The sequence below is a fragment of the Dermacentor albipictus genome, unplaced genomic scaffold (genome assembly GCF_038994185.2).
Source record: "Dermacentor albipictus isolate Rhodes 1998 colony unplaced genomic scaffold, USDA_Dalb.pri_finalv2 scaffold_30, whole genome shotgun sequence".
In the NCBI taxonomy this organism is placed as follows: Eukaryota; Metazoa; Arthropoda; class Arachnida; order Ixodida; family Ixodidae; genus Dermacentor; species Dermacentor albipictus.
Window position 1 is genome coordinate 2018956 of NW_027225584.1, and position 22662 is coordinate 2041617.

General features: G+C 48.3%; 2 long non-coding RNA genes across 2 annotated transcripts; both read left to right on the top strand.

The window, feature by feature from the left end:
* Positions 1–7746: 7746 nt before the first annotated feature.
* LOC139052722 (uncharacterized) lies at positions 7747–11049 on the top strand. Its single transcript, XR_011510030.1, has 4 exons — positions 7747–8523; positions 9683–9717; positions 10639–10713; positions 10778–11049. It is a non-coding gene; the product is annotated as an uncharacterized lncRNA (long non-coding RNA).
* A 6649-nt stretch (positions 11050–17698) lies between these two features.
* On the top strand, positions 17699–22473 carry LOC135909817 (uncharacterized). Its single transcript, XR_010566814.2, has 3 exons — positions 17699–18071; positions 18141–18309; positions 22302–22473. It is a non-coding gene; the product is annotated as an uncharacterized lncRNA (long non-coding RNA).
* Positions 22474–22662: the final 189 nt, after the last annotated feature.

A 22662-nucleotide genomic window follows, 5' to 3' on the forward strand; every position in this document is an offset into this window, starting at 1 on the left:
CGGAGCAGACGTGTTGCGGATGGGCTCCCGCCACACCCCAATAACCTGCAGGGTCGTCCCTCTACACCGACGATGGTTGTTACACGGCCGCTCGATCCAAAAGCAGAGCGGCCGTGGTTGTTATCGCGCCTCCGGCAGCCTTGGTCACATCACGCCGAACGGCCCGACGGGCTCGCCGCCGCCTGACGCTTTTTGGCCCGCCGCTCCAGAGCCCAGCCGCTAAACCGGTTTCCAATCGGACTCTGCCTGCGCGGCCCTGCCGCGCCAGGCTCTCCGACTGTAAAACCGCCGCCCCGACTGCTGAAATGGCCCCCGGAGATTCCCCCGATGATCCGGACCCTTCCAACGGCCACCAACGTACACCATCCATGGTCAACCTCCCTGACGAAGACTCCGACTATCGTGATTACTTCACGCAAGACCCAGGCCTCCTGACATCGTCGTCCGATTCAGCTGCGAGCTTCCCTACCCACGGTCCCGCGTGGGAGTATGCTCTCAGCAAGCATCGGGCGAAGAAGCTCCGCAGGGCAGCCCGGCAAACACAGACCTCATCATCGGAATCAGTCATATCCGTGAGTGGTACTCCGTCCAATTGCAATGTCCTGTCCCCAGGCATAACCCGAAAGCCCGGTCCTCGTCGCCCCAGACTGCCACCCCTACCAAAGGGAGATCTGACGGTAGTCATCCGGCTGACGAGAGGCCTAGCCCTCAAGAAATACCCCAACCACGCTATCGCGGCAGCAATTGTCAAGTCCTGCCAGAACCCCGTGCGGAGGGGAAATACGTCGTGCGCCCCCACATGGGCTCAAACACCCTGATAGTCAGCACCCCGCACGAGGAGGCCGCTGACGAGATCTGCCAACTCACCCACCTTAAGCTGGACAACCAAGCCCACCCGGTGAGAGCATACGTACCGTTCTCACCGCAAGCCATCAGAGGGATCATTCACGGACTCGACCCCTACAACAGAAGGGAAACCCTCATAGAAGGACTGTGGGTGCGGGACACCCGCACCAAGATCCTGGACGCCCGCATCTTGGACGCATCTACAATGGCGCTGCTCACCATAGAAGGACCCCACCTACCCAAGCTGGTCTACCACGGAGGGTGTGAATACCCATGCTACCAGTACAGGCCGGCCCGGCAGTCCTGCCGGATGTGTATGCAGCCGGGACACCGACCAAAGAATGCCCCAAGAGACTGAAGCCACCAAGAGCGCTTCAGCTGCCACCCACCCTCAACAACGAACAGAAGAGGTTGTCTCGACGGGACGGCCCCCCCAGGATCTACAATAACCGCTGGTTCGACTCCGAGGACGGGGACTCAGCCGACCGCAGCTGCAGCCAATCCAGGAGCCGATCCAATTCGGGAACCCGAGCCCGGCCGCAGCAGCCACACCCACAACAAATGCGGACACCGCCCACACCGATGCCGAGAAAGAAGCTGCAACCCGCCCAAGACACAGCCAAGCAGGTGAGCTGGGAAAGCAGGGGCAAGGACTCCTCTGCTCCTCCAACAGACACCCGAATCCCCAAACTACAAGCTATTATAACAGCGCAAAATACTAGGATAGCAGAACAAGACGCCAAGATCGCAGCGCTTATGGCCAAACTAGACAAAGTAATCAAACAAAACACTGCGCCGCCACCCACCACACCCCCACAGCGACCCGATAAAGTAGTGACACACCAAACGCTGCAGGAAACACTACAGGACATGGAGAAGAGAGTAGTCAGCTCTCACCGAAAATGTCACCCAACTATTCAGCGTGCTTCAAGCCAAAATTGAAACCATAGCGGGCAACCTCGCGCAGGTAACTGCTGCACAAAACTCACACTCAATATCAATTCAGGCGCTCCAGACTCAAAGCCGCAAACGCGCCTCGTCACGCGATCAAGGTCCCTCCCGCAATCGCAGCCGTGCCAGTTCCATTGGGAGCGATGCCAGCCCGCCAGCCCACCTAGCCGCCCAATATGGCCCCAAACCATAAGCCAAACAACACCGAACACATAGAAATATGGCAGTGGAACTGCAGAGGTTTCAGACGAAAACAAGGACTCCTTAAGTAATACCTCTGCACCACCCCCATAAGACCTGACCTTATCTGCCTGCAAGAGATAGGAGCTGAAAACCCCAACGCTAGCCGGCTACTACACAATCCACCAACCCCGCATGGCGACGGTTGCAATCCTCGTCGTAAAAGACATCACTGTCATCGAGCACTCTTTATCGGAACCGGACATTGAGCACTTAGCCATAGAGATAGTACCCAATAAACGGGGCCGAAAGAGCACGTTCGTGGTTAACACGTACAAGCCACCAAAACCAGCAAAGGCCGATTTCACCAACCTCCTTTCCGAAGCCAGTCGACTGGCGCAAGCTAACCAGCTTATCGTAGTTGGGGATTTCAATTCCCCCCACCATGACTGGGGGTATCAGTCAAACTCAGCAAGAGGAGTGGCAGTCGCGCGAGCAATAGAAACCCTCGGACTGGAACTCCTCACCGACCATTTATATCCGACCAGGGAAGGCAACAGTGTCACCCGTGACTCCTGCCCCGACCTCACCCTAACGAAGAACGTCGCCGACGCCACGTGGACGAACCTAGGTGAAACGCTGGGCAGCGACCACTGCATACTCAGCACGTCCATATCATCATCCAAAATTAGAAGGGGTCTGGGCACCGCCCATATCACAGACTGGCCCAAATTCCGCAATGCACCCTTCCTGTCAGGCCCCATTCAGTCTATTCAGGCCTGGAGCGAAGACATCAGACAAGCATACAGGACAGCAACGGAAACAATACACCGCACACCGGAAGCCCCAGAAGTAGACCGCCACCTACTCAAGCTATGGCAGAAGCGCGGCCGGCTCGTGGGAAGATGGAAAAGGCAACGCCTAAACAGACCCCTCCGCCTGCGGATTGCACAGCTCACGGAGGAAGCTCAAACATATACGCCACCAACCTAGCACAGCAAAATTGGCAACAGTTCTGCGAGTCACTGCAGAGGAACGCTGGGAACCTCCCGTACCTGGGCAATTCTGCGGAACCTCATCGACCCCTCTATATCAAAGTCACAATCTACACGCACCCTGAAGCGCATTGCTCACCTCTTCCCGGGAGACGACGCAGCACTGCTTCAGGTTCTAAGGGACAAATACATCGTTACTAGTACCGCCCCACCGGGCTCTGCGACCTACCAGGGCAAGGAAAATCCTGCACTCGACGCTCCCATCTCTGAGGCCGACGTGTATGCGGCCGTACGATCGTGCACCCGAAACACGGCGACGGGAGTAGACAGAATTAACAACGCCATGATCCACAACCTGAGCAAGGCGCAGATCAGGGACCTCACCAAGTACCTCAATGACTCGCTCTGGGAGAAGAATGAAATTTCCTCAGAGTGGAAACACTCGGAGATCATAGTAATTCCGAAACCGGGCAAGAAGCCGTTGATCGAAGCACTACGACCTATAGCTCTCACATCGTGACTGGGGGCAAGCTCTACGAGTGAGTCGTCCAGACGCGCCTCCAACACTACCTAGAAGACAGCAATCTTTTTCATCCCTTTGTCGCGAGGAGAGCGTTGCGCGCGCCAGAGATATCTACTAGCGCGACGCAAGCGCCGGCGCTGTCATCTCTTGTTCATTTCGCTGGTTACTCGCACGCGCATTTACATTCGCTCTCCTGTGCAGCCGGTCGACTGCAGCGCCGCCCTCGCGGCACCAACGGGAACTATATATCTAGGTACTTTTCGCCCTAGGGGAGCGTAGGCCCTAGGTGTCGTGTAAAACTCCCCGGTTGCGGGTAGGCGAGAAGTGTGGCGTCGGCGAGGTGTCTCTTGATCTCTTGAAAAGCCGCTTCGGCGTCGTCCGTCCAGAGCAGCTCCCTAGCAGCACCTTCGTGTGTCGACAGCAGGAGGTGGAGAGGGTGTAGAACGGCCGCGCAGCGAGGTACGAAACGTCGGTAGTTAATTTAGAAGGCCAAGGAACTCGCGGAGCTGGCGTTTAGTGGTGGGTCGTGTACACTTCTCGACAGCTTTAACCTTGTCTGGATGAGGTTGAATGCCAGAGCTTGAAACAACATGGCCAAGAAAAGTCAGCTTCTCAGCACCCAGCTCAGTGGCGTAGCAACAGGGGGGGCCGGGGGGCCGTGGGCCCCGGGTGCAAGGGGCCAGTGGGAGGGGGGGGGTGGTGTCATACGCCTGAAGACACCCCTTTTTCCGCCGGCTTGACTGGGCGCAAATAGCAAAGAATGCTCCGGTATCCAGCAGCCCGAAGTCATGTACCCGATGCGTTGCGCCGCAGAATTGTCGGCTGCAGCTCTATCAACACCCCATGAGATAATTGCACGAATGTGCGGGCTAAAAATTTAATTCCCAAAATGGTCGCTAAACTATTCGCGTTAGCGGAATGTTTCATGTGTCATGTGGGGTGTGCCGTGCGTTCATGCTGGGAGCAGGAGTCGCTAAACATACAGCGTTGAGGCTCTTGGGTCCCTCTTCTGTTCAGAACGCGCAGCGAAGACGAACAAAGACAGCAGTAAGAGGGCGTTCAACGAGCACGCCCGGCGCTCTCGTTTACGGCGAAGCGTTCGTTGGGAGCGACGTTGCATAAGTCAAAAGTCGCGAATGGAATTCTCTGGATCGTTTTCAGACTCGGCGCGGCCGAATAGTTTGGCGGCGTATGACTCGACAGGCTGTATATAGTCGCGGGCACCGCTCGCTTTTTCTTCCCCTCTCCCGCTCGCTCCGAGAAGCCGCTGCGAAACCTGCCGTTATGTTTCACGCTTTCCTTCTTACCTCGAAAGTTTCAGAAAACTGTTGTTATAGTGTGACTTCATGTCATAAGTACAGTGTCTTTGTCAGCTGCACAGAATTTTAAAAAAAACGTGAATTTTGTAAGGATATTTCCGGATATTCTATGAAGTTATGTGTCTGTGAATACTAGGAACTCGGTAGCGTGCAAAATATGGCAGGTAAGTAATAACCACATCCTTAGTAATCCCCTAATTAGTACTTATAGAGAAAGCACTTCAATTCCAGAATTGAAGATTCAAAGTCATATTATTAACTCAACAAAAACTTCTTAAGCAAAATCGTTCTGGGTGCTACAACCTACAGTACTTTGGTACTGCGGGTGGCACCCAGTATGGCAGTAGCGAAAGAAACATGAAATAATAATAATAATATTTGGGGTTTTACGTGCCAAAACCACTTTCTGATTATGAGGCACGCCGTAGTGGAGGACTCCGGAAATTTTGACCACCTGGGGTTCGTTAACGTGCACCTAAATCTAAGCACACGGGTGTTTTCGCATTTCGCCCCCATCGAAATGCGGCCGCCGTGGCCGGGATTCGATCCCGCGACCTCGTGCTCAGCAGCCCAACACCATAGCCACTGAGCAACCACGGCGGGTAAACATGAAATAGTGGACCAGTGATGTTGATCCCTCAACCCCCTCCATTGCGAGTGCAGACTAAGAGGTTTCGCTGCGACGGGCTTCATCGAGGTCTTTTTTTTTTTATGGTGACGCCAAGAATCGACGCGAAGCGTGCTCTATTCTGTTCCCAATCTTTTGGTGGTACCGCAGCTAGGATAGTCACGTTTGTCCGTATAGCAGCAAATAAAAACGAGGCTTTATTGATCACAATAAAGAGAAGTCGTAATTGTCATAACATTGGCGCCCGCACAGCAGGGAGGCAGGTGGCGTTTTCCGTTTTTCCAATATGGTGGGGAGATCAGCGTCACTGAGGCACAATTTAATTTTCGTTCAGGGCTGCCCACAGCCAAAATACTGCGCGCCATAGTACCTACGATGATTTTTGTGAAGTTGTTCTTGGGCAAGATATGAATGTCGGCCTTCAATTTTGCAAATGCAATGTTGCCGCTAAAATTGGTAATTAAAACTTTATAATTTTTTTTTACTTGTGACGTGAGCCGTATTTGCCACGATGCCGCATTTGTATTGGTTGCAAAGCCTTAGTCTGACAGAAGATGTGCACATGCGCTTATAACAAGTTATCAGTGCTGTGTTATTTGGCGCAGAAAAAAACAGCGTGTATTGGCCTCGAGCTCCACCACTGGAAAAGCTGACGCCACCGTCGGCTCTTAGGTATCACGTGGACATAGCGGCCGCGTCGGCTGCTTCGGGAGTGCCGAAGCGAGCTGAAAAGGAAAGTTTAAGTTCCCTCGTACGCTGCGGTCCTCATTTATTGGCGGGATTTTCCCGCTTCAAGTGTCTCCTTTGGAACGATTGAAAGCACTAGAATAGGTAGTGGCTGCCTTTGAAGGTGCGCAACATGGTAGGCTACTACTCGGTGCCGCAGTGCCGGACGTACGCAATGGAGCCCGGTGTCAGCCTTATTCATACGTAGCCGCAGGACAAGAAGCTGCGTGAAGCTTGGCTCGCGAAACATAAAACCGGCAAACAGTCATCGGCTACAACTCGGGTATGCAGCAAGCACAGACGCGAGGAAGATTTCTGCTTCGGCACCGGGTCTGCAATGTTCGAAAAACGCGCACTGAGACGCTCGCTCGAGTCCGCTGCCCGACTAATGTCATGACGGTTTGGTCTATGAACTTGTCGATGCTATAGATACTGGCAAGTTCACTGGAGTGGATAGGGAGCGGTAAGAAGCACAAAAACGCATGGCTTATGGTCATGTTTGTGTTATGAATTAATGCACTGGATTACAAAAAAAAGCAGCAGCGGGAAATCGCACGCTGAAAACACCGATAAACATATAGTGCGACGAAACTCGAGAAATAATATTGAAACGTCCAAGAATTTAGAAAAAAAAAGAAGATTGAATCGTCGCGACGTCCGGCACATCAGTCCCCGTAGGCGTCGAAGTCTCTACAATGAAATTATTTTTGAGCAGCTCTGATAGCGCCCACGCAACAATGGTTGTTTGTATACTGTCAAATGCTCATACTCTGCAGCCTAAAGCTCATGGCACGGTGCGAAAATGCGCACGCGGCGAAAGCGAAACAGTGCGTGGACAAGCATGCAGACGCGCAGTCGGTCGCTGCGAAGCTGTGCGATCGCTGCACTGAGGCTTCATTCTATTACGCTCCATTTGGTTATTCAAACACTATAAGAACATATTTCACATAGTTTGGTCTCGGCGTTTGCCTTCCTTTCACGCAAGAAGCTGGTTCGGGAGACTAAATCGCGGCGACCGCGCACAGTGGCGTTCACTTTACGTATTCGGTAAAAAGATAGCGTCTGTAAACGATTCTGTGCTTTCAGTTTGCCCAAGATTATTATTTAGATAGCAAAAAACTTCTCCCGTTTCGAAAGTACTTACAGAAATTTCCGGAATAGCTCTCGCGTGGTGTTTTCAGTGAGCGCTGACAGCAAAACGTTTGAGGAGCGCGCCGCGTCATCCGTTAAGGCGGAACCGCATGGCGCGATTTCAGGCGCGATTGACGCGCGGATGGTGGGACGCGCGCGTCATTTTGACGCGTGCCCAGCAGGATTTATCACGAAATCGCGCCGCCGCGTGCTGCTGCTCGGAGTAGAAAAAAAACGCGTCCCGCGGGGGCATCCACCAATCAGAGTTCAGGTAAGTCACGTGGCATTTGGTCACATGACATTTTGGTTATTTTTTTGCCACCAGATGGCCCTAGTCTCTGCGCATCTCTAGTGTTCCTGTATATGCTCCCGCAGGGAGCATGCGGGAGCATATACAGGAACACTACGCATCTCGACGGAACCTCCTTGGCGGAACTTTTTTTTTCTCTCGGCAGAACTGGCGCGCGCGTCAAGGAAAACATGTGCTACCGTGATTTCGTTCGCGCATCGTGTTGGTTCGCGCATCGTGTCCACCTAAAATGAACAAAGCAACCTTCAACGAGGCCTTAATAACTAAAGTGGAGAAGCGTCGCGTCTCATCGCTAATACTGGCAAGACAATTTGCTAATAATACCAGTGTATGGTGCTCGCTCTCTTCTCAACCAGGCAGCCCGCACCCACATGTACCTACTGACCCGCATTTTTTCTTGCTTCAGTATCAGCATCCCCCTTAATAGTAGCAGTCGCCTCTTCTGCTCGGTAGTAAGCGGCCGACCCTCCTTTTTATATGTGAATTTGTAAACAAGCAGCCATAGAGTTAGTAGAACAACTCTAGAGGAAAAGCTGGGCCGGAAAAGTGGGAACCTCTAGGGCGCCGCCCTGTTGCTACTGGTCAATGTGGCCAGCGCAATTACTATTGAAAGAGCTGAGAACAAGTACAGGTCACCTTATGCTTTGTCACCTAAAAACGCATACCTGATGGCTTTATGAAGGTGGTACGTTAATATTAAGTTTACAGAAAGCGATCGCTAAGTCCGTGACTTATGTAAATCACGATGTACGCATTCATGCAATAAAGGATGACGCGAATTTCGGTTTCGAATCTGTTTTTTGGATGCGTAGTAGTTTCGTTTGACATGCGATCGCGCGTCGACATCGGACGCTACACACTCGTGCCTTATGTGCCACCGAAGCCCCGAAGTGGTCTGGCATATACCTTCACATGTAAGTAAACGAATTTATCTCCTTGTTGAGAATATCACGCGAGTAGGCAGCTCTTGTGGTACATCACAGTCGTTCGAGAAGCGTCACAGTAGAGCATTTTTCTGCATGCGGAGCGGTGTTTTTATTTGCAGGTTTCCCTTCAGTAGGAAATTGCTGGACAGGCGGACCAGCTCACCGGAATTGTACTGTCGAAGCCACAAGCAACTCAAAGAATCTGTTTAATTGTTGCACTTTGAACAATCATGCTTCTACAAAGGCCACAGCAGAAAAACAGCCTGATGACCGAGTATTTCTGTGCCACGAAGTAATCAAGAGGCGAGTGCCTAATGCGGACGAAATCGAGTGCATCGAGACTTAGAACGACAGAAAGCTGAGCTAGTTCGTAAGGATTCGTTATGCAAAACAGAGGTGAGGCGTGCAGACAGGACACAAGAGTAGAGAAGTGGGCGGCGCGCGTGTTGTTTGCTTGTAAATACTCTACTCTTGTTTCCTGTCTGCACGCCTCACCTCCGTTTTGCATAACGAGTGCATCAAGCCACATATTAATAGCTTAGGCGTTTTATTAACTGTGCAATATTTTCAACACTTCCTTGCATGCCATTTCATGTGGCATATCTTTTCTGGTCACAAATTTGTGCAGCGAATCTATTTGCATGATCGACTCCGGGCCTGTGGGACCGTTCACTTGCACTTGATGCTGAGTCTTTTACATGTACCCATAAACTGCAGATATGCACATCAGATCCCTGCGAGCACTTTCAAAATTCAATTACTTTCGACAACAGGCACATATGCAATACTGACATAATCCGGAATACCACTAAGCAGCTGGGACACATTTTTGTTGACCATACTCGCAGGTAAAATAAGTACATCATGTGGACAGCTCCAGCTCATTTTCCTTAAGTCAGTGTGTACAAGGGTTATGCAAAAATAATTTTTTTCTCGCGCACCGATTTTTTTGCTTTATAAGCAAGAGAACCCACCACGTTAGTGTAACGTATCTTGTGCATCACACTAATATGTGCTTTCATTTACCAAGTGAGATGAGTTACTTTTATGGCTCATTCAGTCATATCACACTGCAAGCTGCATTCATCAATCTTCAATGGGATTTTGCAAATGTTTAATGAAACATGTTTCCCTAGCTTTTATGCAGATATGCAATGGCAAGCCCTTCCGTGTGTTCCAAAGGTAAAATTTAAGCTCTAAATTAAAGAAGACATTTCTAGTCAGAAACAAGCAAAAATAGTGAATGCAGAGTATCAGAAGCCCAAGGTACAGAAATTATGAGAAGTGCCGAATGATTTTAAGGAAAGAGTCGTATTTAAAAATGCAAGACCCTTTAGTGGAGGTCAAGCAAGTCAATATAGGTAGAATACTCTGCAAAATTATGCGAGTGAGGGGATGTCAAACAATGGGTCAGGAAATGCATTGTTTTTCTGCAAAACAAAAGCTGATTGCCATTACATAAGTCACTTTAGCATCATGATAAATTCAGAAATAAACCAAAAAACAAGACACGCAAAAATAAACAAAACATTTAATGATATTTCAGCAGAACGTTTTGTTGGCTAGTTGGTGCATATTACTGAAGTACTATAGCGCCAAACAGACGACACAAGAAGAAGAGACACGGACATAAGCGCTCGTCCGTGTCTCTTCTTGTGTCGTCTGTTTGGCGCTATAGTACTTCAGCCATTTAATGATGCTCTCTCCACACTGGGATAAATAAAAACAAACACATCACATCTAATGTGGACATATCAGATGCCTTGTGAAACATAAAGGAACAATTCAGTTTCGAGCTATGGCACTTGCCGCATAGATGTGGGGGGGCCTTGCACCAATAGTGATAGTTACCACTGCATTTAGAAATTGAAAGCATTCGTGCAGACAAGAAATGATTCTTTATATTTTTGGCTACCACTTCAAATGCCTCCACCAAGTGTTACAATGCTGCACGCAGCCATACTAAGGATCTCGCAACAACACCTGCAGGTAAAAAGCAGAAGCAGTCAAAGTGCTCTTTTAGGCAAGAAGAGTGCAAGAAGCAGACATAACTGCATTTATTTCCATAATTCCCCATTTAAATGGCCTTTTCTTTTTGCTTAGACAATGCCTACGCCTAGCCACAGCAGCTCCCTCATACAGACTCCGCAAACCAAGAGGCCGTGGAGGCAAATGCAGGTAAGAGGCAATAAGCAATAGCACTGGTATCGACATTCATCTAATTTCTTTTTATTTCGTTTAGGCAGCCAGCACACCTCGAACAGCCACCTTGACTGCGGGTGTGTCACCCTAGTCGCCAAGGAAACATTTGAGGGAAAGTGACAGGCAATGTGAACAGCCACTCCTCCATGTAAACAATACTCTTTCTCTCGGATGACTCCTATGCCTCACCACGCCAGCACACTTGTGCACAAAGATGCCGCAGAGGCACGTGCAGGTCAGAGGCAAGAAGCAGTGGCACTGGTGTCGACATTTACCCAATTTCTTTTTCTTACACTGAGGCAGCCAGCACACCTCGACTGCGGGTGTGTTAGTTGATCCCTCTTGTACATATGCTCATAATAAACTTCAGTAAACTTGAACTTCATAATAAACTTGAAGGCAAATGGTACATTGATGCATTGTATTTTTGAACATTTATTGTACACATACAATATATGTTATACTTTGCAGTGCTACAGAGCGTATTTTGAAGCTTCCCCCTATATTTTGCACCTTTAATTACGTATGTGTTGTGTGGCCCTCAATGCAGTTCATGTTGTAGCAGCTGCTTTGTCTGTGTATCGCACATTGGCTTAAGCTCGTGATATCCACATACTTCTCTCACATATACAAAATAAAGTTCTATGTAGTCCTCAGTGTTACAACAAAAAATGAAAGTAAACAATCCGATCGTGGAATTATGTTTATTACAGTGATTCCTACGACAGTTACTGACAAGTTGAAAACTTGAACTGGTCAATCGGTCCATAGCCTCCTCTATTTTTCAAAAATAAAGGAGGCTATGATCCGTCATGGCAAGGAATTGTATGTATACATAAAAAAAGGGGGTATGTGTGTGTTTGTAGTGGGGGTATAGGATTAGGGCGGTACGAAAAAATGTACCAACACCGTCCTCTAGACCCATTCCGTTGAGGTACCGTAACAAAACGTATTATGCATAAAGTTCATACAACCAACTCTGATATTACTACAGACGCCAGGCGACGCGAGCTACATTTGTCATGATGCATTCGCGACTGCACCGGATGCCCTCCACATTATTCTCGTTAATCGTGCTCACTGCGCCGAGGCAAAAGAAAGACCATGGGCGCAGGTGCCTTTAAAGTATGTCGACCTTGCGAGGCACGGCTGCGCGTGCCAGGGGAGCTGTCCGTGCGAACACTCCCTGGCACACACCTGCCTCGGCGGCCCCAACCTACGTACCGTTCTGCTTCGAGCTTTGATCCCCCCACTGTCCCTCGGGTGCCCTGGAGTTCCTGCGCCGCCTGCTCTACTACCATCTCAGGTGCTCTCCTGAGACTTCCGTTTGTCGGTTACATGTGCCCTACAGCTGGATCATTACTTATAATAATAAAAAACCCGATCTATCGTCACGACGATAGATCGCGAAAGCGGCTTTTGCAACATACCGCGCCCGTGCGAAGATAATTACGGAACGCCAACGAGGAATCTGACCACAGCTTCGAGCTCGTAACGTCGTCGAGTGACACTCCTGCAACAGGCGTCACCGCTGAAAACCGCATACCGCCAGAAGCTTGAACAGGATCATCCCTCGGTTGCATAACTGCCAGCTGTACGGCCAACATGGACCACACCCACACCATCCCGCAACATAGAATAAAGAACCGACTTATGAAGCCCAAACACACGGCTGCACGCACACATCACAACACTTCAAGCGAGACGCTATGGTGGCTAGCCACCATAGAGACGCCATGCTGCTAACGAGCTGCTACGCTGCTACTGTTGCCGGATTAAAACTGACTACTGTCACCAAGTCTAGCAAGCGTCTCAGGAGCTGGCAACCTCGGCGCGTAGCAACATGGCGGCGCTCTTGAGGTTCCCGATTTTACAGTGTACTAGATAGGGGCAGTGTGTTCAGACGGCGCCGCGCGCCATGCACCGCTTTGAAGCCGGGAGCGTAGACAGGTCCCGGATGTATGCGGCGGCGCTGCAGTCGCACGGGCTGTACGGACGCGTTCTCCGTGAGTTGCGGCCAGTTGCAGCGTGCTTGCCATGTGCTTGCTCTGAAGGAATTCCTCGAGTTTCTGTCTCGTTGGGAGTCGCATGCAAAAGGATTGCCATTTGTTGGGCATGTTGGTAGCCTGACTTGGAAATCATATTTAGCGCCAGTGAACTAGGACAGAAGGGAAACGACACCGCAATGCGCTAACTTCAACTTCATTTTCAGTAAACACCCGCCTATTTAACTGTGCGTGGGTTAAATAGGTGGGTGTTTCCTGAAAATCAAGCTGTTGAAGTTAGCGCATTGTGGTGTCGTCTCCCTTATGTCCTTCTTCGCTGGCGCTAAATATGCTTTCCATTGCAAAAGGACTTTGCGGCTTGAGCCAGCTAGTCGACGGCAGATAGGCTCCGTGTGACATTGTGCAGCACTTTGGCTCTGTTAGAATACTTGGAAGGAGAGGGTTTTAAATACCTATTGACATCTAGACTAAGCCAATAAAAGTTGGAGAACTTCTTGTGTGGTAGTCGTGCGGATCCAACGATCACCCAACGCCGTCTCAATTTTTGATTGTTGTGAATTGCCTTTTTATATATTGGCGAAGGCGATTCAAACAGGGAATACAGAAGTCAGTAAATATTTGGTATCGCTACTTCACTCACCTGATAATTCTGACAAGGAAGGGGACGTTGCGTAACAATTGACAAGTTAGTTTAAGCTGGAAATCTGACGCTGGTAGAGCAAAGGCTAAACAATACTCCGGCAGAGCACCGGGTTTATGTGGAGGAAAGGAGTGATAACCGCCTCATCCATTATATATGGCAGGGTATGTCGCGCAGAAATTTTTTATTCGCAAGAAATGTGAGGACTGTCGCTCTCTTCTTTTGCAGAACTCTAGTGTCAGTAGCAGCCTCAAAATTCACGACATTTGTGACAGGGGTGGATTGCTGTATCCCTCCAAGTTGCTTTTCGAAGCACTAAAGAAACTTGAGGGAATAAATTTACAACCTTCTTCAACAAAAAGGAGCTTTGCAGCGACAGCATAGTTGATGTCATGATTCTAGTGAAAGCTTTAAATTTGGCTATATATATAGCTTAAAATTACATGCTGATAATTTCACATCAGCAGTTGTGCGTCTTTATGTCCTAACAAGGCTGCACTTTCACGTTAAAGGTGTTAATCAGTGAAGAGAAGCACCACGAAAAAAGAAATTGCACTTTATAGTTAACTACACTGTTCTTAGCAGGCTGGTGCAACATATGCATGCGGACACTTCTTTGTGTTTTTCTTCTGAATGCACAACTTCTTCTGGTGCATTCAAAAAGCTAACTTTGTAAATATAATTAAAATGAATTAAGTAATTTATTTGCGCATTATAATTCCGCTGTAGGTCTCCGTTGTTTGGGTAGGAATGTACTTGCACTGTTTTTCTGTGTTTTGGCATGATGTGTGTAGTTTTGCAGCGATCCCTTTTACTTGGCGTCATTCCTACCTGTTTTATTCGTTCCATAGGAATGTAGGATGTCGGTGTGTCTCATACTCGCACATGAGCCTGACGTTCGGGAACACTTCATGAGGTAAATAAAAAAAATGTCACGAATAAACTGTGCAAATGTAGTTGCGGGGCGCTCGCGAAACCGAATGAAAGAACGAGGGACAAATGTTTATCGCGAAAGAAGGTAAATGACAAGCAGGGAAGCTCTTTGGCTTTGGGCTATGTACGTACATATTGTTTTGCCTTCTCTCCTACAACAGCGGCTGAGGAACTAAGCGCTTGACGTTGGCTCGCGGATGCCGCGGCCGCTTTTTTATGAATGCGAACCGCAAAAGAAAATGTGCGCACCTGGAATCCGAGTGAGTTTAAATGAATTCGATGTCCTTAACTACGGCATTATTTGCAGCCGACTTTTCCGTTCGAATAATTTCTAGTTACGTGGCAGCGTGGCTCAAAACAAATTTAACGGCTTTACGCCACTACTTCGGTGTCTGCAGAACCTTTGCTGTTAGGTGAATAAATGGGTCTAATGGGCGTTGAGATGCGCTAGGAGTGCACATACAATTCATCTCTTATATGAAGTGAGTTTCGGGGATGCATCTTAACACCCGCCGATGATTTGTACGTCTATTTGATTGCGACAGAAAATGATTATCAAAATATCAGCATGCAGTGCTGGCGCTGCGCCGTACGTTCCGTACAGGATGGATGTGGATGGATGTTATGAGCGTCCCCTTTGGAACGGGGCGGTGGCTTGCGCCACCAAGCTCTTGCTACTATGCTGCCTAATATCCTACCTAGGTTAACCCATGAGAAAAAAAACACACTATGAACTACCACGTCCAAATTTTCTGATACCCTATTGCGAACTGTGCTTTTGTACGTCTCCGTCCTTTGTCGTTTCCCTACTTTTCTTCCACCAATCCTCCAATCGCCTCTTACTGATGTCTATTGCGGACCTGTTTGCTTTACCACTGCTCCCGCTGAACCCAAGGGCTTCAAGGAGGCCAGTGGTGCCTAAATCGACCGCTGGATAGATGTCTTCACATTCTAATAAAATATGCTCCGTCGTTTCCCTAGCTTTACCGCAGCAAGCACATGCTTCTTCTTCCTTCTTATATCTCGCTTTATACGTGCGTGTTCTAAGGCATCCCGATCTCGCTTCGAAAAGTAATGAGCTTCCCTTTGAGTTATCATAAATGGTTTCTTTCCTAATTTCGTTTTTTCCCCTTAAGTAGTTACTCATGGCAGGTTTCTTTTCCATTGCCGCCACCCATGAGATTAATTCAGCCTCTCTGACTTTCCGCTTGACCTTCTTTGTTGCTGTGTTGCCCACCCCACAGGCCGCATACTTGCTGGTAAGCTTCCTAGTTCTTTTCCTCCACTGTGAATCAATGTTTTGCCTGTACAGATACCTGAACACTCTCCCAGCCCATTTACTTTCCTCCATATTCCTCAGCCGTTCTTCATACTCAATTTTACTGCGAGCTTCCCTCACTTCAAAACTAGTCCAGCCCATATCCCCTTGCACAGCTTCATTTGTAGTCTTCCCGTGAGCGCCCAATGCGAGGCGACCCACTGACCTTTGGTTCCCGTCGAGTCCTGATTGTACCCCTGATTTAAAGCAAACAACCGCATTTGCAAAAGTAAGTCCTGGAACCATTACCCCTTTCCACATACCTCGGAGGACCTCGTACCTATTGTATCCCCATAGCGCTCTGTGCTTCATTATGGCTGCATTTCTCTTCCCCTTGACTGTTATGGTTTTTTCCTGTGTTTCCATATATCCGTTGCCTTCGTTTATCCATATACCAAGGTATTTATATATACAGCCCATGTTCCTACAGCCCATGTTCCTACAGCGCCATCTCGTGCTATCTACATGAAGCGCCTCAGCGGCGAGGGCTTCCTGAACACACTGCCCCTATTCTAGTACACTGTACCGATTTTAATGCATGGGCCCTATGGGTAGCTTGTCCTCTAGAGTCAGTATTGGCGGCGAGGAGTTACGGAGTCGCCCTCTATCGGAAGCGCCTCGCTGGCGTAGTATGAGGGATCACGTGGCGCGCTCCTCATAGGTTTTGCTGTCAGCGCTCACTGAAAACACCACGCACGAGCTCTCCCGGACATTTCTGTAAGTACTTTCGAAACGAGAGAAGTTTCTTACTGTCTAAATAACAATCTTGGGCAAACTGAAAGCACACAATCGTTTACAGCCGCTATCTCTTTACCGAATACGTACAGTGAACGCCACTGCGCGCGGTCGCCGCAATGGAGTCTCCCGAACCGGCTTCTTGCGTGAAAGGTAGGTAAACGCTGAGAGCAAACTATGTGAAATATGTTCTTATAGTGTTTGTATAACTAAATGGAGCGTAATAGAATGAAGCCTCAATGCAGCGATCGCGCAGATTCGCAGCGACCGACTGCGCGTCTGCATGCTTGTCCGCGCACTGTTTCGCTTTCTGCGCGCGCGCGTTTTCGCACCCTGCCGTGAGCTTAAGGCCGCAGAATATGAGCATTTGATAGTATACAAGCAACCATTGTTGCGTGGGGGCTATCAGAGCTGTTCAAAAATAATTTCATTGTAGAGACTTCGACGCCTACGGGACTGTGATGTGCCGTCGCGACGATTCAATCTTTTTTTCTTCTAAATTCTTTAACCTTTCAATACTATTTCTCGAGTTGCGTCACACTGTATGTTTATCGGCGTTCTCAGCGTGCAATTTCCCGCTGCTCCTTTTTTGTAATCCAGTGCATTAATTCATAACACAAACATGACCATATGCCATGCTTTCTTTAAATGTGCTTCTTACCGCTGCCTTTCCACTCCACTGAACTTGCCAGTATCTATAGTATCGACAAGATCATAGACTACACCGTCATGACATAAGTCGGGCAGTGGACTCGGGGCGAGCGTCTCAGTGGGCGTTTCCAGAACATCGCAGACCGGGCGCCGTAGCAGAAATCTTCCTTGCGTCTGCGCTTGCTGCATACCCGAGTTGTAGCCGATGACTGTTTGCCGGTTTTATGTTTCGCGAGCCAAGCTTCACACAGCTTCTTGTCCTGCGGCTACGTGCGAATAAGGCTGACACCGGCCTCCGTTACGTGCGTAGGGCCCTGCGGCACCGAGCAGTAGCCTACCATGTCGCGCGCCTTCAAAGGCAGCCACTACCTATTGTAGTGCTTTCAAGCGTTGTAAAGGAGTCACTCGAAGCGTGAAAATTTCGCCACTAAATGAAAACCGCAGCGTACGAGGGAATTTAAGCTCGTTTTCAGCTCGCTTCGGCGCGCCCGAAGCAGCCGACGCGGCCGCTATGTCCACGTGATCCCTCCTAGCACGTCACGCCGACGGTGGCGCCAGCTTTTCCAGTGGTGGAGCTCGAGGCCAATAGTAACTCTATGCAGAAGCGTATCCCCGCAGGCCGGCTGTACCCGGTTTAGAGGCAAACCGGATGTGACGTGGGCCAGTGCCGTACTCCCTGCCCCCAGATAGGTACTTGTAAGCCTAGGGAAAGACGCTGCTAGGTGCTGCTGCTAAATCCCTGTGGTTTCTGCCGGCTCACGTAGGTTCGTTCGCGTGGTCTTGTTACGCCTCGCTGGATCGTGTTCACTCATGCCGTCCTTGCGCGGCGTCATTGTCGGCGAGTCAGGTTAAATTCTTTAATAGGTCGCGCCTGCGCCTAATTCAGTCTATTAAAGACTGCACATTCAGTTTTGCTGGCTACAATTCAGTGTGGCTGGCGTGGGCTGTCTCCAGGATGCGCTTCGAGCGTGTCGATTTCGCCGTTCTTTATGTTGGCGGAAATGACCGTGAAAGCAACATGGATCTACAAGAAATATGCAACAACATCAAGGTAAGTCTACTGAAATCACAGAATTTGAAACAATAAGCGCTAATAGTTGTGTTTTCTTTTAAATTTTAGGCCTTGATTGTTCAGCGAGACGGCGCCCGTCGTGCTGGTTTTCAAGGTGCTCTCTCGCTGGCTAGAAGATGCTGATGCGGAACAGAAAACGCAAAAACGTCGCTTGCTCAACCGCAAATTGACGGCTACGCTGAAGCGCATGCCGTGTCTGCGGAATTTGAACCCCGAGGTATGGACCCCTTTTTTCCAGCGGCATGCCGTTACATACCGTCAGGAACACGCTTGGCTTATTTCTGACTCGGTAAAAAAATGTCACTTTTCCTCGCTGCTGAAGAAATGCGGACCGTTTGTCGTAGTTGTCTCCATTACAGGGTGGCATTACTGCGGTGAACAAAGCAAGTGTTGCCGTACATACTGTGCGCACTTCACCCTTTGTTGGGCGGTCGGAAAATATTGGTCCCACTATTCAGGGCAACTTCGCTACTCTGTAGCGGTGAAGTGTAATTTCTACCATTGAACGTTCCTGTGTAGACATGTTTCTGAATCACGTTAAGCACATTTTTTCGTCAATTTCTTTGTCAAACACGCGATAGAGCGGTTGCGCAGATTGTTTACTTCCCTTTCTACAATGTTTGGTTTATTCTGTCGCCGTCCTTCAAACCACCACAGCGGCAAATGGACTCTTTTGATCGAAATTCCGCGTTTTCATAATAGCTGAATTTTGGTGCGGTTAGGTGTCTAAATTTCTCGTGCCCACAGCTACCAAAACAGGTGATCAAATTATTAGATGGCACTGGATATGTGCTGCTTGGCATGTGTCCAAATGGCAACTTGGATTACCTGTTAAGTGCAGCTCAACATGTACCACTGGGTAGACACGTAGAACAAGAGGCAAGAAATTAAGTATACAACAGGAAATTTAAGAAGTCAGCCACAGAGAAGTTGGAAAGTCAGCATCGAAAGCAACCGAGTATGGACAAAAATGAACTAAACGAGACCAGGTCATGCATTGTGTGCAGAGTTATAGAAGTGAACGAGTGGTTGCATTTTACTGAACATTACAAAGGCTTCACTTATAACCGATTTTCACATATGCATGGAATCTGCTAACTTTTCTGTGCAAAACTCTACCGGAAAGGATATATTGCATCCATCGGTGTTAATATATTTCCTAGCATATTTTCTCTTTTTCAGCCATCATACACATCCCCGTTAAATCAAATAGATCACTGTAGATGGCTGCCACAAGCATATTACAAGAACTGTGAATTGGAAGCTGTTAGCTACCTGTAGCACGAAGTCATGCAAGGGTACATGTAGTCTTTGTGTGCACATTGACTTCATGTTTTACTCATTTGAATGGCTCCTATTGCACTCCGGCTGAATAGCAATAACACACAGGCCACTTTACGCTCGAGCTACTCGAAAGCCTGCGAAAGCTGCAGGTACATTCATAAAAGTTCATAAGTACATAGCATTAGTGAAAAAAATTAAAACCTTTTCTGGTACAGCCGTGCGTTGTCGGAAGTGTCTCAATGCATTGCAGTGATTAAACAGGCACATATTGGCTGTACCACTTGGATTTCAGCGTGCACGCGTTGGCTGGATAAAAAATTCTACCATATTTTAACTCCAAACATTTGCTCACGGGTGGAAAAGCGCTGTTTCTGTTGTAAATAGATGTGGCTTGCACACAAGGTATGCTGCATGAACAGAAGGTGCTGCAGCCACATAACCTGACCTTTGATCTTCATTATGCTCACAGATTGAAGGGATGGAACTAAGTGCGTGTCTTTTAAATGCTTGATTTCAGCCAGTTAAATTTGCCAACACGGGGGATTCAAACCACTGGTGTCCATCTGCTGTTGGGCTGGATTCTGAATTTAGTGAGAATACTAACTACTGCGTTCATTGGTGCTGACAGATATCAAGTCAGTTGTAGCTCGGCATTTACTGTATTCCGTTTGTCACCAAAATGCTAGAGAACCACTCGAGATCCTTCGATGTCAGCATCCTCATAATCAGTGGGCACCTCATAAGAAAAATAGGTCAATTTTGGATGGTATCCTTGCAAGTGTGAGAAGGCTAGGCCACAGAAACTCTCGTTTCTGATTTGTGCACTATTCAGCCACGTTAAAATGTGAGGAGCCTAGACATCTAAAAGACGGGGAGCAAGCAAATTGAATGTAGCTACCAAGCAAAAAATGTGGAAGCGTAAGCTGTTGATTTTTTACTCTAAAGGCACGTTCATACTGAAGACGGAGCGGCTAAACCGGGCAAAGCTCTTGGCCAGGCGTATAAAAGCAGGCGTTAAACGAGGCAGCAAGCCCGATCGCTCGCGGACCACTTTTTTCCTGCCCGCCAGAGCTGTCCGCTTTGCTGCAGCCAATTGGAACACCAGACGACGCTGGCGTGTGCGCGATAAGGATGGATGACCGGTGCTACGATGGTGCGGTGGTGCGGGCAGCCAGGCAAGCTGTCCAGTATACAGGGTGTTTCAGCTAACTTGTGCCGAGGCTTTAAAAGAGAAAGACCGAAAGAAACTAGGCCTGCAGTACTCAAATGCAATCAATTCAGTAAACTACCCTTTTGAGCAACTTTAGTACTTACGGCTCATTGAGAGACATCTGCTTTATTTTTTCAAGACAAAAGAAAGTGCACAAAGTCGAAAAAAAGTACCATGCAACTATGCACTTTTTAGCAGTGATGAACAATGCGGCATGCAGACAGGATGTAAAAAATATGCAGTTCCGACACACTGTGAAAATTATGTAAGCAGCTTTCTTTGCTGCTTCTGTTCATTGATGACATTTGGCAGTGATGTGTTAAATGTTACCTTGCATGCACCACTTGTGTTTGTAGTACACAGAGCTCACAGGCAGACGTGCGCTCCGATGCTCAAGGTGGTGTTGTGCACCATCCATATCCTGTGAGAGTAGTGGCACTGTCATTCCCTCACATGGTGCATCGCATGGTGGGTGAGGTAGAGAAATCCGTTCATTGAATCCTTAGGAGAAATAGTTGCTGCCACGTCCTGTGCCCGACAGAGCAGTGCCTGCTGGCCACCCAGGCTTCTGTCACGCAGCATGGCCTCCCAGTGTTGCAGTGTAGGGACATTGAAGTTTTGATGCTGGACCACCACTTGCATACTGTCGTTTTGACGGCGTGGTGCTGTATTGCAGTTTTGCATCTGCACATCCTGTGTCAATTGTTGGCATGGACACACTTGCCGTGTTTATTTTTTTAGAAATAGCATAAACATGCCATACCACACCTTGAACTATCATTATATTTTAGTTTGCCCACAACTGTCACCATGTCTAGTTGTAGTGTTTTTCTTTTAAAGAGACTCCATACGAAAGATGCTTTCTGATGGCATCTTTACCTTCTCGTGTGATCATTCAGCGAGCACAAAGTACTGCAGCTTCTGCAATGCTTTTTTCTATTCCTTCCAGGCACACTACTCTCAATGTATCATTAGCGCTGAAATAGAACACCACCTGTTGCTCAAAGCAGCTTCACTATAGATTCTAATCGGAATAGGCAGACTTGTGGCAGTATACAACTTTCTATAGCCATAAAAGGCAAGCTAGCATAGTGGGGCATCTCAATGCTCGTAAAAGCATTCAACTGCATGTATCTCCAAATAACTAAGCTTAAGCAGACACTGTCAAAATCTGTGCTTGTCACGGTGAGTTGGTGCGGGAACTTGAAGGTGTCGCTTTTCCTTCATTTTTGTGTCTCTTATGTTTTTGCTAAGGCTCTTGCCACAGCAAAGTTGCTCTTGTGGTATTTTAGAAGGGTAATTTACTAATCACCTAGGCGATGTCATTTCCTACATTTGGTTGCACCGTGTGCATCAGTGCAATAAAATGGGTCAAACGGCTTAATACAAGATGTTGCCAGGCCTTTTTGGCACGACACTTGTGGATAACATTTTGGTGTGACTTGGGCGAGACCGAAAGAGAGAAATGTACACATACGAGCACAAAGGCCAGGCACTGTTCCCTTGTGGCCTGCACAACCACTAGAATAGCAGCTAGTCTTATCAATTCATACTGAGTATCACAAAGTGGAACATTGCAAGAACTGTAGCTTGGTTGAGACAAGGCACTTACAGCTGCAGCTGAAACATGTGGTGTGATCATGTACAAGGTTACAATACTCTTCACCCTTTTTGTATTTAAGACTTTTTAAACTTTGCCCACAATTTGATTACAGCTTTCCAGAGTTCCTTGGAAAATCCTCCCATGCACCTGCCATGTACATTGCCCCCGCCCCCTCCTCGATGTGGCATGCAAGATGGCAGCAGCAGCTGTGGAACAGTTGAAGAGGGGAAGAAAGGTCCACATTATAATAGGTTGTATGTAAATAAAACTGATCGAACACAACTGATTCGGCTTTCACTTTTGTCAAGACAATTGTCAGCAAACAAATGGAGTAATTTCAGTAGGGCGATACTTATAGTGCATAGAAATTCTTGGAAGCCTCAACAGCTGTGTTGGTGAGGTGGTTTAGGCAGGGAATGCCAATTCATGAGGGATGGTCATGGCCACCATGTTCAATGTATGTGCAGCATCAA